The sequence below is a fragment of the Eulemur rufifrons genome, chromosome 1 (genome assembly GCF_041146395.1).
Source record: "Eulemur rufifrons isolate Redbay chromosome 1, OSU_ERuf_1, whole genome shotgun sequence".
Lineage (NCBI taxonomy): Eukaryota > Metazoa > Chordata > Mammalia > Primates > Lemuridae > Eulemur > Eulemur rufifrons.
The window spans coordinates 35,609,584-35,620,817 of record NC_090983.1 but is presented as its reverse complement, the minus strand read 5'-3'; positions in this window follow the sequence as shown (position 1 = coordinate 35,620,817).

Sequence of the window (11,234 nt, the reverse complement as noted above, 5' to 3'; positions counted from 1 at the left end):
CTCTATCCATACCTCTAGAAATTGCAAAGAAAGTCCTTATTTTTAGTAAAATTGCTATCACATTTGCAAACGGCAGCCCTGGACATGTGTCCACAGCTCTGTGCCAACATCGCTGTATTGCTGTGGATCCAAACCCACCAGAACATTTTGTTCTTCAAAAGTAGTTTTGCCTTAAAATATATTCGCATGGAGAGTAGGGAATGAGAACTGTAGTGGATAATGAGAACTCAGGGCAGAGAACAAGAGAAATCTGCAAGAGGTCTCAAGGAGTATGCTATGAAGAAAAGTTCTTTTTTAGCTCCCAGTAAATTCCTCAGCAATTAGTGGTTTGTCTTGAAATGATAGCAGTTGCAAGAACTGTGGCCAGAGATTCATTGCTTGCCTACATCATGGGAATATCCCTAGCCTCTGAGAAAAACAAGCTGCATAAAGTTATTGTGGCACAAAATATGTTTTTCAAAGCTTTACGTGCTCCTCTTTCAATAATCTATGAAGTAAACAAATGAACAATCAAAAAATAAGCAAAGAAAAAATTATCCTTAAGCAGGATTTCATAGATATTGCAAAGTAGTATTGTTTCTGAATAAGGAAATGCATCTCAGTATGCCAAACTACCCTCCAACATGTAACTTAGACACTTGAAGAAGTAAAATCTAAGATAAATAAGACAAAATAGTTTTCCTGGCTGCAAAGCACCTTTTGGTAACAAATTTCTTTACACATGTTTGAGATGATCTTGCAGCCATAAGAGATAATTGCTGAAGTTTCCCCGTCTCATTTTCAGATGGTTGACTCATAAAACTTGCTGTTGTAACAACAGAGTTGAGACTATGTTTCCTGAGTGAGACTAGAGAACTATTTTTGGGAGAAATTAATCTAATTCACAGGCTTTTACTATAAATTCAAAGCAAATGTGAGCATTCCTTATCCAGGGAATGGATTAAGGTTTTATTTATATTTGAAGGTCAGACATATTGCAAAAATTTTGACAACTCTATATAAATCTCATGTATAGTTAGGTTATTTCTATTTCTAACCTTTCTAAGAATAAATACAGTCTGGCCAATTTGATTTAGTTGGCATTTCTTTGTTTAACTTTTCACGAGCACTTGACAGCTCACAAAAGTCACCTATTTGTGCAGTCACACAATGGGGATAGGGAGAGGTAATGGCAAGGTTGCAGAAAAGCATAAGAGATCATAAATTAGTTCTGTGGTCTTTTTTTGGAAAATATAATCAGCTATTGGTGCTATTTAAACTTGTTAAGCTTATATTAGTCATTTTCACTTTTGCATGAATATGTATTTCAGATCCTCTCTGAGAAGAGGTTTTCAGAACAGAGAGAGAACCTGAGTACAAAGCCTTAAAGGACTGGGAAAGGAGCATAGATAAAGGGAGGAAATATGTTTCACCTATCACCACTCCTGCAGCTACCCATAAACATGTGAGCGCCCACCCCCATACCCATTTAAGTGATTGCTCTTCTCTGTCAATGGGAATGGGAAAAAGACTGAATTCCTTCCATTGTTCATCCAGTCACTTCCCTCCATCCTATCTTACCTTTCTCCTTCTCCCAAATGCTATCCTAATGAAGACTTGGCTTCAAAGCAAGTCAATAAGACTCCCTAATATGGAGATCTGAACTGTGGAAGGCATCTCAGCGCCTTGCCCAATTTCACTGCTCTGCTTAGAGCTAGACAGTTGCCTCATTCAATCAGCTATGCAGTGGCAACACCTAAATTTGCATCTCCATGGCCAGCCACACCTTTGGCTAGCCAAAAGTTTGAAAGGCTTTGTTCAATCCATATAACCAAAAACTAGCATCACACTCAACAAAACCAAAACTGAACTCATCTTCCCGTCAAATCTGTTCCTCCTTCAGTGTTCTCTGTGTTACTAAATAGGCAACCATCAGAATGGTTGCTCAAAAGAAAAACCTGAAAATCATCCCTCATAAGTCCCCTATCTTACGCATCCAAGTAATTAGAGAACTCTGTCAGTTCCACCTCTCAAATACTATTTGAATTCACCCCTTTCTCTCAACTTCCTCAGATACCACCATTCTATTGTTAGGACAACTGAAATAATCCCCCTAAGTGGTGTCCCTGCCTTCAGACTTAACCCTTTCTATCCATCTCCAATACAGCACTCAAACAATGATCCCTCTCAAACACAAAATATGATTATGTCAAACTTCATCTTAAAGCTCTTTAATGGTACCCTGTGGCCTTAAGGTAAAAGCCAAGCTTGTTGACATGGTCGCTGCCCACCTCTCTCTTGTCCTTGGAATGAGCCAGGCATTTCCTGCCTCAGAGCCAGTGCTATTTTTTCTGCTTGGAGGTCTTCCAATGAGAGAGATCTTTACAAGATATTTTCAAACATTATAGATAAAGAATCATGGGAGTGGCCGGGGCACAGTGCTTCACGCCTATAATCCTAGCACTTTGGGAGGCTGAGGCGGGAGGATTGCTTGAGCTCAGGAGTTTGAGACTAGCCTGAGCAAGAGTGGGACTTCGTCTCTGCAAAAAAATTAGCCAGGTGTAGTGGTGCGTGCCTGTAGTCCCAGCTACGTGGGAGGAGGAGGCAGGAGGATCTCTTGAGTCCAGGAGTTTGAGGTTGCAGTGAGCTATGATGATGTCACTGCACTCTAGCTGAGACAACAGAGAGAGAACTTATCTTGGAAAAAAAAAAATCATGGACGATTCATTTTATACCAATTTCTGCTTCACATATAGCAAATTGTGTGTGAATACAGGCAATCTGTACAATACCTATTAGCATAGTGCAAGGCTCACCAGGAATCACTTTAGTAAATTGCTCATGTCTTTCTCTTCTATTTTGCAAATACTTAAACTAATGCATTCTGTGATGCAACAATTATTGCAATATAGAGTATTCTACCTTAACATTAATTGATTCCATGAGGCCAGGCACAGTGGCTCACTCATATAATCCCAGTACATTAGGAGGCTGAGGCAGGAGGATTGCTTGAAGCCAGGAATTCAAGAGCAGCCTTAGCAACATAGTAAGACCCTATCTCTACTAAAAACTAAAAAGTTAGCCAGGCGTGGTAGCACAGGCCTGTAGTCCGAGCTACTCAGGAGGCGGAGGTAGGAGGATCACTTGAGCCCAGGAGTTCAAAGTTACAGTGAGCTATGATCGTGCCACTGTACTTCAGCCTGAACGACAAAGTGAGACCCTGCCTCAAAAAAAAAAAAAAAAAAAAAATTGACTTCATGATACATTTTCAGTTTTTAATCAAACACAAAAATTTAAATTTAATCCAAACTTTTAAAAAGTGATACAGATTACAATCACTTTCTCCTAGTTTTTTAATTTTATGTTGGAAAATTTAATTCAAATTTGGTGTGATAGGAAGGACAAAAGCATTTGAAGTCAATGCTTGAACTTGAGCTCAAATTCCAGCTTATGGTAATTAGGTAACTTCAAAAAGTTACCCAACTTCTCTGAGACTCCGTTTTATCACCCACAAAATGGGGACAATATTTGATTTGCGGGGTTGTTGTGCAGATGAAATGCAACAGCTTGAATAAAAGAGCCAAAGACAATTCCTGCTTCATAGCAGGCCTTTGGCAAACTTTATGCTTTCTCCTTTAATTTATACATTATGTAGTTCAGATTACAGACATACCCATAGGCAATATTTTTTATATGAACACACACACACACACCCCTATTTTATAAAAACACACATTGTAAAGAACTTCCAAAATTAAACCAACTACTTACAATATTGTGGGATTATTGTCATGTTTTTCAGGGGTACTGGAACATAGCCAAAGTAATTAAATCTCTAGCAAGTTTAGTAATGAAAAAGGCCCCAGCCATTGGCCATTGTAATTATTCTATTTCTCGTAAGAAAGGAGACAGATTTATTTGTAGTATCTCATGCTTCATCATTAGTATTAAATGAATTAGGACCAGAACTAATCAAAGAAGCAAACAGCTGATTACTGCTGCTTTGTAAAAGAAAGAGGTAGTTGCTGTTCACACAGGTTAAAGCAGCCAAAAAGGCCTCTAAATAAATGGCCAAGCTCTTTTTCTCCTTTTAAACTTGTTTTCAATAGTCTTTAGTCTGTGATTACTTAAATATTCATTTATTTCAGAGGCCTTTTTGTGCAAATCCCAATTTAAAACCCAATCACGTTCTTATTAAATTGGGCTAACTACTTTCAGAGGAAGAAACAAACTTCAGTATTCTATCTGTAAAATTTGACTTTGTATGACTACATAGGCAGTTAATTCAATCATAAAATTTAGTTATAAAATGATCCAAGTTGAAACCAGGGAAGATCATGAAGCCTCATGGATTTATTCATGATTATTGATTTACAGGGTAAAGAAGGGCTCTGATATGCATTAGAGGACATGGAGAATCTGTTATGTTTTATTTATTCAGTAATTCCATCTTATAATTTTCCCCACACACATTATGCACCATTTGTTTGTTATTCAATATAACTAGAGTGATTGTACATGTACAAGTGTGTCTGTAGTTGGTGACCCAGTTGCATTTTACAATCTGGCTAGAAATATCAGTATAATTAGCACATATCTTTCTTTTGGTCTTTCAAATGGGTATTACCATTACTAAATTTAAATTCCAGTGGTGAACCACAGAGGGTGGAATCCTTCTGACTAATTATAAAATAATCCCTTTTTCTCTTATTCTGAGAGTTGACCACAGCATAGGGTTGATACAGGACCTAAACGTGAGAGATTATTCATTTGATTCTGACCACACTTGCATCCACCTCATCCACTGGAGACATTCTTGAATAGTGACTTTAGTAATATATTTTAAGGGGAAGAACTTTTCAATAAGCTGGAAGATTAGTTTGTTTCCTATGAGGAAAAACTTACATTTCCATATAGAAAGATACAAATGTGTGTGTGTGTGTGTGTGTGTGTGTGTGTGTAGCTGTGAGGAAACCATATGGAACAATGTTGGAATTTCTCTATTCTCACAGGAAAGCTTTGATAAATAAAGAAGTCAGAAGATATGAAAAGGCCTTTGCTTTCAGATGTGGACAATATTACAAAACCAGTAAACTGATAAGAGAGGAAAGAGTGGTGAGAGTGCAGTCTACTGGTTCTGGAAGCCAGGGCATGGCTGAGCTAAGAGTCCCCAGCAGAAGGCCACAACAATGACTTTCTATCAAGAAAATATCTTCAAGATATTGAGGGTCCGTGACAATCAGAGTATGTTGTATCAGAACCTACTGGTGATTTCTAATAAATATATGAAGCTTACAGTGCTACAAAAAGGGATAGTGAAAATGATCTTACTTGAATCAGGAATTTAGGAGCCTACCCTTCCCGGTCCCTTCTCCAATATAAGAACTGACTGTTTCTCACAAAATTACTTGAATTCTATTCCTGGATAAGCCAGATCTTCAGAAAGTGTTGAACTACACATTGCTTTGGCACCTAGTGCACTGTTTTCCAAGTAACTGCCCACAGATAATATCCAAAGAGATGTTAGCATGGTTGAAGTATTAATAATTATGAAACACACTAAACACTGAGTTCCTCACTTGGGGATTGCCAGAGTAAAGCCTCCAAAGAATCCAGCAGTAGAAATGCATGTTAAACACTGTTGAATACAGTGTTCCCAGAACATAATTGGGCCCAAGGTGCTTTCTTTCTTTGCCGCATACCTTTGCCACATCATGAAGAATGTGAGTTTGGGAAACATGAATGATTATTTCAGTTAAGATGCTTTTAGCTGCTAATAACAGAAAACCCAAAAGAGAATGGCTTAACCAAATAGATCTTTATTTTTATCACATACTAAAAGTCAAGAAGGAGATGACTGTTCCCATTGCTTCAGTGACTACAGTGGGTCAAAAATGTCAGGGGCAGCATCTCCAGGATTCCCTTCCTTCATAGTTACAAGATGGTGGAAACAGTTCCCATCTAAGGTGATGGGGAGGTGTGGGGCTTTCAGCAGCATTTCTGGTTCCCATCAAGAAATCAAAGAGCCACCCAGGAGACTTCCAGTTCATCCTTAACTCCAAGTGAGCTGGAATAGCCTCTGTAGTGGAGGCAGTCAAGGGAGGAGGAGCTTGGCTATGGCTGGAGAGTTGGCCAACCTACATCGTCTTCAACAATCATAGAATTACCATTAGGGACTTGTATTGTGGTTTTATGCATTCAGCTTCCACCAAGAGATCCTGTTAGAACAAGTTATATGAAATCTGTTGTCTTTATGGTAACAGCATTCTGTTCATGAGGTTGTGATCCAAAATCAAAGAATAGCTATAATAAGACCCATGTGAGAAACTCTTCTCAGGCTCAATGCTATCTTCCCTCTCCCTGCCATGCTCATTCCAAAAACAATGTTTACCCTCAGATAGCCCTTTTCATTCTACCTTAGCCCTAGAAGCCACATTCCTGGTATTGGACCATTCTCTACAGGTGCTGCAATATTTTGCTCTAAGACCCAGAGATCAATCTCTTCTTGTTTCCCTCTGAGCCCTTTCCACTCTTTTAAAACTTATTTTTAATAGATTTATGTATTTGCAAATAAAAGTCCCAATAGAAAGTTTTGGGCTTTTTTTGCCCCATTTGGAGTGATACCATATACCTCCTCTGATGCAAAAACGCACAGTCTTCTGATACAAAATGGAAAAACACAGGCAGAAATTATAAGCTACTATTACCAAGATTACTTGGCCCCACACTTTATACAATAAATTATTTAATCACAAATTAAGAAGTTTGGTATTTAATGTGTCTCTCCTGATAGTAAGTTCTACCCATTTGACACTGTTCAAGGACTCTTCTGTTCCTCAGAACAAATTTTCACAAATCAAGCCACACTCCCCTCCAGCCCCTTCCCTCTCAGCAGAAGATGGACCAGCTGCAATCTTAAAGGAGAAACTGATCAGCCCCTTACTTCTCATCTCTATTGTCATTTCCTTTCTTTTTCTTCACTTTTGTCTGTGAAAAAATGTTTTTTCTTCTTCTAGCTGAGGCTAACCTATTTGTGCTTGTGATCTCACTTTCTCTGGAATTTTCTGTCATCAATCATCAGCACCGACATATACTTTAATTGAAGCTTCCATGTGGACTCCTTCTTCCACTTTGCCTACAAACATTTTCAAGTTCTCCTCATTTTAAAACACTTTTTAAACACTCTTCAAATTATGGTTATCCTCCCTCTTCCCCCAGATTTCTTGGAAGAATGATTCAAATCTCTGGCTTCTACTTCCTATTTTCTTAAGCACTTGCAAACTTGCCATTCTAGTGAAATCGTTATATCCAGCGACCATTTCTTAGACCTCTTCCTCTTAGAAGTCAGCTTGTTAGATGATTGATTGAAACAGGGTCTCACTCTATTGCTAGGGCTTGAGTCCATTGGCATCATCATAGCTCACTGCAACCTCAAACTCCTGGGCTGAAAGGTATCCTTCTGCCTTATTCTCTCAAGTAGCTGGGACTACAGGTGCACACTACCAAGCCTGCTAAGATTTTTAAAATTTTTTGTAGAGACGGGGTCTTGCTATTGCCCAGGCTGGTCTCAAACTTCTGGGTTTAAGCGATCCTCCCACCTCAGCCTCCCAAAGTGCTAGGATTACCAGCATGAGCCACCACATCCATCCTAGACAGTCAATTTAGATGAGACTCATTTCTCCCTTAGCTTATGACATCACACTGCCCTGTCTGCTTCTGGCCTCTCCTCCCATCTTGATTATGCTAGAGCTAGGAGAACCAGTTAAAATACCATTGTACTAATCTAATTGGGATTAACAAACTAAATGCCCCATTGGCCGTTTTTGAAAATTTGTATTGGAACACTCATTTGTTTCATGCTCCAGCAGCAGAACTGAGTAGCTGTGACAGAAATTCAATGACAGAAATTGCCTAGCTTGCAAAGCCTGAAATATGTAACTGGCCCTTTATATAAAACATTTGCTGACCTCTTTCTAGATGATATAGATAATCTAGATCTAGAAGAAAGATTGTGAACTACTAGGAATCAAGAGATGACTGTAAAATATATTAAGATATAAGATAGAAGTTAATGACTAATTGGAAGGGGTGCAGTAAGGAAACAAAATTTTCAAAATGACACCTAGAGATTTCCAGTTCTGATGTGTGGGTGAATAGTGCTGTTAACTGAGGGAGGTAACACGAAGCCAGGAAGTTTGTGTGAGGAGGTAATACTGAAAGGGAGACTATGATCGTGATTTGACATACAGCTATTTTACATTTGAAGGTACTTGTTAATACATTGTATCCAAATAAAGATAATGCATATAACCTCAGTGCCCAGGAGTAAAATCTAAGCTAAACAGAAAAAATTGGGAATGCCTATGTGTCAGAATAAGAAAATAAAATATAAAACCAGAAAGAGAAGTGCTTATAATTTAAAAGTTCCAACACATACTAATTTCTCCTTCCTACTTCTGCATATCATTTCTCTCATCACGCTTCATATCTCTTACATGGTGATTTCACCATATACAGTTGACTTTCATTATTCACAGATTATTTGTGAATTCACCTTCTTGTCAAAATCTATTTGTAACTCCAAAATCAACACTCATGGTGCTTTTATGGTCATTTGCAGACAATATTCGCTGTCGTAAAAAATTGAGTCACCTGACACAACTTACTCTCAGCTGAGGTTGAGTAAGGGGACACTGTGTCTTCTTGTTTCAGTTCTTTCGTTGTAAAACAAATGTCCTTTTGTGGGCTATTTAGTGTCCTTGTTATTATTTTTATACTTTTTGTTGGTGTGTTCATAGTTTAACACATTGACTGCCACACTAGAAAAAAAATTTTTTTCCTTGGGGCCATGGTGTTTTATTAAAAAAATAAAAACTTCAAGAACAATCCTTTCTAATTTAATGAAAACATTTTTTATTGTTTTCTGTGCATGAGTTATATGCAACTTGAAAAATAGTTCTTGCAGCTCCCAAGGTGAAGAGACATGAGTTACATATGCTTCACGAGGCCCTGGGCTCAAAACTAGCATGAGTTAAATATTAATACAACTCACATGGCAGTTAATGTGTTAAAATGGTCCCGAAGCATAGTACTGAAGTTCTGTGTAGTGTTCCTATGCTCTGTTAAAGCTGAGTGCCTTTCAGAGAAAATACATGGGGTAAGCTTCATTCAGGCATAAGTTTTAGTGCTATTGGCCATGAGTTCAATGTCAATGAATCATCAATATATATTGAAGTGTCATTAAACAGACATGCACATAAAACAAGGTTATGTATTTAATATTATCAGTTGACAAAAATGTTATGAACAGAATGTTGAATGAAATAACCCTGTATTTCCCCTAGGTCCCAGGGCCTAGGAGCAATGCTTCAGTAGTCACTAATAGAGTGTGGGAACTTTATAGAACATAACTACCATGAATAATGGGAATAGGCTTAACCTTAGTTCACAACCAGATTATAAATTTCTTGAAAAATCCCTTATTCATCTCTGTGTAACATGTAGTGCACTGTCATTCATTGACATTTTCTAAATCTCTTTTTTTTATTTCAGCATATTATGGGGGTACAAAAGTTAAGGTTATGTATATTGCCCATTCCCCCCCCCAAGTCAGAGCTTCAAGCATGTCCATTCCCCAGACAGTGTGCACCGCACTCATTATGTAGGTATACACCCATCCCACCCTCCCCATCTGCCCGACACCCAATTAGTGTTATTCCCAAATGTGTACTTAGGTGATGATCAGGAATCTCTTATTACCAGAGAATAGACCTATTTGTTTTCAAATTTATGTGGCCTTTCCTGTAGACAGGATCTAATAAACATACCTGTACTGGAAAGGGAGTTCAAAGACGACCTAGGTCAAGGGCTAGAACATCCAGGAAAGCTTTTAAGAACAAACGGCAACTACAAATGTAAAAAAGTGCTTTTTAATTTTTAGCCAGAAGGATCAAGTTGACACAATAAAGTTTTTTTTTACTGGAATATTAATCATAATTTCTGTCCATATGCCTTAAGCAACATGAACATGACTAATGAAAGTTAAGATGGCAGGGCAATTTTAATTTATGCAAAATTTACAATTATTGTTCTTTAAAATACTTCTATAAAATTATAAATTGATAATAATCCCCTAAATTGGAAGTCAGATAATTTTAATACAATTTGAAATTAAAGTACAGTTGTTTATACAACAATGAATAAGGACAAGTTTCCAAGTCAGATATCAAACTTAAAATTCAAAAATAAACAGAAGAAATGTAAACAGTTATATCAATATTTATAAATGTTGCCTAGAGCAAGGCTACTTAAAATATGGCCCATGAACTGTTTGTGATTTGTCTAAAATGAAGGAAAGAGCTTGTGCCAGAATAAAAATCAATCATGTCACTAATCACACTGGTTCAGCTGACTTTTCTTCATAACAAGACTTCCTTGATAAAGAAAGCAGTATGTTGGTTTATAATCTGGCACAAGCACCTTATCTCATTACAGACTGGAGGATAGTTACTGCTTACTTGTTTTAAAGTGCCATTATAATTTCACTGCTCAGAGCTAGGTTAACTTTACTGTAGGGAAAATTATTAAAATGATAATTGTAATTTTATCTATACATCATGTATTTTAAAATCTTATCTATCCAGGGATTCTACCCAAAAAGCAAATTAAATTTTATAAAATCATCACAATTTAACATTTACCTTCAGATGTGTTTAAGTGTTACTGACATCTATCCACTCAGAGGAGCTCTTTAGATTCCTACTTCAGTGAGATACCTCAGCTGCTTTTCATGGCGATTTTTTTTTTTTAAATCTTGGGAGAAGAAGAATAAGAATTGAGTCATTTGCTAATAAGTTCTCTTGAAAGATTGGTTTATTTTATTTCCACATTTCAATCAGTAAAAATACTTAAATTCACCTTTATGAAAAAACTGGATTTTTATATTCTTTGTGCAAACACTAGTTGCTTTTTTATAATAAAACTTAATGTTAGGAAAAGAGGCATGGAAATTTACAACTCCATGTATTCTAAACTAAGGGGAAACATGTAAAATATTTTAAAATTCCTCAGAGAAAGTTGGTATAAAATGTATTTTTAAGAACTAGCTTATAATTCAAAATTCAAATAATTCTTGATTTTTATTTTTTGGTATGGCATGATTCCTTTACAAATTAAAAAAATATAATATGGTATTTTAGAAAAGTAATCATTTCCTTATTATCCAATGACTAAGCTTTACCTGCATTATCTTAACA